Source organism: Nicotiana tabacum, chromosome 16, assembly GCF_000715075.1.
Source record: "Nicotiana tabacum cultivar K326 chromosome 16, ASM71507v2, whole genome shotgun sequence".
Lineage (NCBI taxonomy): Eukaryota > Viridiplantae > Streptophyta > Magnoliopsida > Solanales > Solanaceae > Nicotiana > Nicotiana tabacum.
The window spans coordinates 150393552-150400471 of record NC_134095.1 but is presented as its reverse complement, the minus strand read 5'-3'; positions in this window follow the sequence as shown (position 1 = coordinate 150400471).

Below are 6920 nucleotides of genomic sequence, written 5' to 3'. Positions count from 1 at the left end.
GGACTGAAACATTTCTTACTTGTTAAGCTTCAAACCTATTTTTCCGGCTAAGTTCTATACTTTTGTGAGGTCTTATTTAGTTTAATTTATGAAATTTGGTTGATTCTTTGGGTAAAGCCAGTATTTTTTGAAGTTTCTTACTAATTATTATTTTTGCCCTGTTAAATTTGTGTGCACAGATCTTGTTTGTTTCCTTATTTGTAATTCTAATTGGTCACACTTGCCTTCACTACTCGTCCACATGATTCTATGATTTTTACTGATCCTTTATTTGGTATGATTGGGATTCTTGCCTTAATTAACTCTCTTGTTGTTACCATTAACAATTACCTCTAATTAGAGGGGGTCTAGTCCGGACTTCCTTATGTTAATTGATTCTGCAACCCTATGATTGCCCTTAATTGACTGATTTTTGATTCTTTACCATATTTGTGCTACTCTTAAACTGCTATATATACACTCTTATTCTACCTCTCGAGACACGAACAATAAGTTCAGAACACATAGTCACACTCAAACTCTCTCTTCTTTCTCTGCTACTTGTGATAACTATTGGTCTAGACGGCTGAAAGCCAAGGCTAGACATTGGAATTACACCTGCTTACATTCTATACTTTCTTCTTTAACGGTATGTCTCTAGTTAAATTTTGAAACTCAGACTCTATGTGTTCCATTCATGCACTAGTTCAATTGGCTATGTATTCAATTTGTTTCCCTGCTTATTGCTCTATTCAGCATGTCTAAAATTGTGTCTTCTCTTGTTCAATATGTAATCAGCATGTCTAAACTTCACTTGGTTATTTGATACTTGTCCAGCATGTTTACTTAGTCCCTATTTACTCTTAACTAGTGTGATCATGTTAGTTACTTAGTCTCTTAACGCATTCAATTGACCCTAATTGTATGTCCAATTTTGTCCAATACACCCCTTGTCTTTAACATGATTTTGTTGCATCCTAACCTTATGTCTTATCTGCCGGTTAACATGGCTAACTTGTTAGGACTCCTAAGTGTTCTGTGTATTTGTTGTCTATATGCTTCCCCTGTACCCTGTTCATATGCCCCGTAATGTGAACTCTATCCCTTTCACCCCTGTTTGTAAATTTTCTTGTTAAGTGTCTGTGAATCTGGGTATTCTATGATTAATTGGTTATTTGCTGAATTTGCTCTCCTCAGAACTGATTTTAAAACTGTTCTTCTACTCTTAGTATTCTTCTAAAAACTGTTGTCACTCCTAGCATCTTCTTAAAACTATTTTCCATTTCTAAAAACATTTTCCCTACTAAAGTTATCTCTACACTATTTTATTAAGTCTTTCAAAACTATGTCAAGCACTCTCACTTTACTCTTAGACTATTAGGTTCTACCCCTCTGATGTATGCACTGCTTAGGGATCCTTGAGATTCCTCCGAACTCTGGAACACCAGAGTTGGACCTTCCACACTACACATAACCAATCCCCATTTGAGAAAAGGTCCTGGTGTGAGCATTGCTCAGGATTCCTGAGGTCTTTAGGGAACTCTGACACACCAGGACACAGTATTTTCTATGAGATTCTTGGCTTCTGAGACTGTATTGAAGGCCTGGCATTCCCAGGTTTACTTTGGGCCTGATTCAAGCTCCCTATAATATAGCTTCATTTATTTGTATAATTTACTCAATCCTGGTCTATAATAATACTCTTTGTAAATGGATATTGGGGTAATTAGTAAAAGAGGAGGGTTCCTATATGGTTTTTATGGGAAAACTAGGTAGAAATCATGCTTTAGGTTTATATTATGATAATTTGCAATAGAAATCATGCTTTAGGATTATGTTGTGCTTATCTGCAATAGGAATCATGCTTTAGGTCTATATGCTATGAAACATGTCATAGGTTTGTGTCATTTGCATTAGAAATCATGCCTTAGTATATTTACATTTACTGCCTCTGCATATTAGAAAACATGTTATAGTTCATCACTTCATTTCTGATTCTGCATAAGTTGTCATCACCTGGAAATCCTGTCATTAAGCTATTGCTGTAATCACACTTAATAAAATGATCATCCCTCTCTGTGCATTAGAAATCCTACTTTAAGGCTGTATTTGCATCCGTTTGAATTACTGTCTATAAAAAGGTTTAAAGACAGCCCTAATGCATAGATATCATGTTCTAGTATAAATAAGCATGAAATTACCTTGAGTAACATTAATCGCCTAGATCAGCATGCCTATAGGACTGAATAACTTCAAGTCGTTTTGATGAGTTCCAAGAATTATGATTGCGCATAGACCCACGCCTAGGCAAGCCTTAGGTAATTAATAGGCCAAAACTGTGAAATTATATTCTGTTTTTTTGTAAAACTGTCCGGATTTAATAGGCTTTAAAATCAGTAGGCAAACTGATTAGGTTTATATCACCTCGCTTTAAAACAATGCTGCATATTCTATGTTTGTGATGCTTATTTAGATACCCTGTTCTAGGACTTCTCTGAAAATACCTGAAATCTGTGTTTAAGACGTGCTACTTATTTGTTTATGTGTAGAGGTAAATATGAGCCCCCTCAATTGCTTCCATATTTGACAGTTCTATGTGTTATTTGTTGTCGCTTAGATTTTACCATTTTAAACACATTTGGATTGTCTAGAACTGCCTAAGTCTAGAGGTCCTAAACATCACCAGGACCACAAGGAAGGGACGAGTAAAAGCACGCTTAGAGGTCGTTAATTAAAAATTGCTTATATAACCGCTAAGAGGGGGTAATGGGTAGTAAAAGCATATGATGACCTATGCGCTAATGTCACGTGTAGCCCCTCTAGTTGAGGAGGATTATCGGGGTTGTACAGATTGATCCTATAGGCTAACCAACTTAGGCCTTCCCTTCTTTTATTTACATATATGTGCTTAAACTGCCTAAACTTCTATACATATATGTGCTTAAACTACCTACACTTCCTTTATTTGCAAATGTGTGCTTAGACTGCTTACCTATTAAATGACTAATTCACATAACTGAGTTCGGTCGGACCCACCGTTGTGGATCTCGAGGGGTGCTTAACACCTTCCCCTCAAGGTTATTTCGAGCCCTTGCCCTAATCTCTGGTAATACAAACTAGTTGTATGAGTTAATTGCTCTAGATGCCCTAATGCACCTTAATCCGTTAGGTGGCGACTCTTCAAATGCCCAATTCGCAAAAGGAAATGAGTTGTTCCCAATAAATATCGAGACTCGGACTCCGCGAGGAAAAGGGGGGCGCGAGAGCATTAGGGAATCTAAGAATAATTGTAACGAGTATAACCTTAAACCCAGATTCATGCCAGACGAAATTGTTACTAGATGGAATTATACATATATATTTTTAAAATGTTGCTACAAATATAGATTTCCAATAGTTGAAGTTGCTAATAGGTATTATAATGATCCAAACTGTATCCATAACAACTACTACTTGGGAGGTCATTAATGATGTTAAATTTTTACATAAATTTTATATAGCTACTGTTGAGTTTTCTGGAGCATATTACTCTACTGTTACTATGGCTTTAGTACATAGAGTTGAAATTTCTTTTCCACTCTTTGAATTTAAGAAGAAAGAAAAATATAGGGATGTTATTGAACAAATGCAAGCAAAATTCAAAAAATATTTCTTTCCAATTTCTCTAATTTACTTAATTGGTGCTGTTTTAAATCATTTTATTAAAATGTCTGATTATCAACAATTAATGAATGCTTTATATACCTATATATAATGATTGTTTTATATACTTATATGGAGATTGGACCAACTGAAACCCCAGATTTATATGCTTGTATGAACAAGTTAAATGATTCTTTACAACAATTATATAATTATTATGCAAATGTAATTGATGATGCTGCTCTTAATGTAGGCAATGTTAATCCCACTATGCATTGCACCACTTCTACTACTGTGGATGATGATGAAGGCCTTGATAGTTTTAATATTTTTACATTTTCTAACACTCAAACCAGTAGCAGGAATATTGGTGAACTTCAATTATACTTGCAGAAGCAAAAAGAGCCTCACACAAAGGAATTTTCACCGTTGGGATGGTGGCATGAGAATGGAAAGCAATTTCCTGTTCTTTTCGCTGTGGCCCGGGACGTGCTGAATGTGCCAATTTCAATTGTTTCATCAAAGAGTGCATTTAGACAAGCAAGACAACAACTTGGAGACGCCCGTCAGTCATTGGGAATCAATGCTTTGGAAGTTTTAGTATGTTTCAGAGATTGTATTAGCTTGGAACGAAGAAATCAAGGACGTAAAGATGTTGATAGCCTAGAAGACGAGGAACTTGGAGATATATTAACACATGGTAACCTATCCGAATTTAACACTCTAGAAGAAGGCCACTGAGTTCATATTGATTATGACGAACTTACTAAGGCAATGCAAAACCTTTGAATTTACTCTTTTTTGGTTAATTTACTTGTTGTTAAATGTAAACCTTTCATTTTGTAAGTTTGAATTTTGAAATAATTGTAGCACTTGCAATTTATAAGTGCAATGTTTTCCCATCTTCATTGTATTCTTTATATTTATATTTTATATTAATATAACTTACAATAGTTATACAAAATACAAAAAAAATTAAAAATTACACTAACCTCGCCTGGCCCAGCCCCTTGTACCCGTAACCCTTATGTTTTATTTTTTATCCAGATGAACCCGAACCCGTTAAACCCGGTAAGACCCAACCCGTACAATTACTAATTTTTCTTACCTAGCCCGGCCCACCCATTAGACACCCTTAGGATGGATTCATCGTAGGGCCTTTGTGTTCATTGTGTGTTTCTTGGGCATGCTGGTATTCCCAATCCAATGGGATAGAATCCATACTAGGCTGGCCATGGTGGCCAAAACTTTAATGGACGGGATCGAGGGACAGACATACACCATTGTCCCTATGATCATTGCAGACATATACCGGGCCCTGGAACGTTGTCATAAGGGGTTCATATTCTTCAAGGGTTGCAATTTGTTGTTGCAAGTTTGGCTGCTAGAACATCTCCAAAAGGGTCAATACCGATAGGAATTTTCATGAAGGTCGTGGAATGATCACATAGGCTTCCATCATCCCAAAAGAGCGACCTATGTCCCAGACATGTTTGCTCAACCGGAGGACGTTGTGGGATGGGTAAAGTTCTTCAACAATTTGACTGAGGACCAGGTTCAATGGATGTTTGTGTGTTTCCCCACCGACGAGTTCATCATCAGATCCAGGGATGTCCCACACTTGGTGTTGATTGGGTTAAGGGGCATATACCCTTATGCTCCCCTCAGGGTTATGAGACAGGCAGGCAGAAGACAAGTCATACCACGAGTTGCAAAGATGAGTCACTTCATAGCTGATTTTCAGGGTGACGCCATCCCATATAAGAATGAAGCACAACATATGTAGACTTTGAAGATTATTGTGGAAAAGGATACTATCGAGCCAGACCGATATCATGCGGGTCACTCTTACTTCTACCCCTCATGGTTGGATGATAACATAGCGGTAATCTTCGAGCCAAGGGTTGGTCCAGGGAATAGGGTCATAGACGAGGTTGCTGAAGCAGAGGTGAAATATAACAAGCTGCGCAAAACCCTTTTTAAAAAACTTTTAATAGTTTCAAACGAGTGATGAAAATAGTAAGTAAAAGGATAGAAACATAAATAGCCCCTCGGGCAAAACAGGTACCACAACTGCCCCTCGGGCAAAAATATCAACAGATCCAGCCCCTCAGGCTACCTCACAACCACTCGTAATCAGCCCCTCGAGCAACAACAAGAAACAACAACCCCTCGGGGAATATCACATCTCTCACACTGGGTACCCGCGCTCACTAGGGGTGTTCAGACTCTGAAGGGGATCCTACAGCCAAAGCACTATCACAAGCCATCTCGTAGAATAACAAATCAAGCCATCGGCCTCTCACACATCACAAATTAGTACACATGCTGCGGTGCGCAACCTGATCCCATAATGTCCTCACAATACAGGCCATCGGCCTCACTCAGTCAGAAATCTCTCAAGCCACTCAGGCAACAGTAAAACATGATGCTCAACCCAAAATATCAAAATGAAGTAAAATACGGCTGAGTCATGAAAACAGTAGAATACAATGTGAATGAGTACAGATATTAAGTCAAAACAGTTAGAAGTAGCAGTAAAAAGCCCCTAAGGGTCCAAAACAGTTGGCACGAGGCCCAAATATGACATTCAACCCTAAACATGGTAACAATTTCCAAAATCCCCAACGATGCATGACCCCACGCTTGTCATCTAGCGTGTGCGTCACCTCAAAGTAGCATAACGATGTGAAATTCGGGGTTTCATACCCTTAGGACAACATGTACAATCATTACTTACCTCAATCCGGTCCAAACTCTAGCCCGCGATATCTTTCCCCCTCGACTCGGCCTCCAAATGCTCCAAATCTAACCAAAATCATATTCATACCATCAAAATATGCTAAGGGAACAAAGCTCACTCGAAAATAACCAATTTACAAAAAAAATAACGAAATTGACCAAATGCGACCCTCGGGCCCACATCTCGAATTTCGATAAAAATCACAAACTAGAATCATTACACTCTCATGAGTTCATACATACTAAATACATAAAAATCCGACCACAAATGACCCCTCAAATCCCCAAATCAAAATCTCCAATTTCAAGCCCTAACTTTCCAAATTTTTCACCTCTAATCACATAAATTCCATGTTTAATCCGTAAAATATCACCATAGAAACGAGTTTTAGTTCCAAGAATCTTATCTCCACGAAGTTCCCTTGAATTCTTTCTTCAAAATCTCCCAAAAAAGCTCTCAACCGGACTTAAAAATGGTGAAACAAAGCTGAAAATCGCAAAGGAAACCTTATATAGGTTCTGGCCCAGGGATTCCGCACCTGCGGCCTAAACCACGC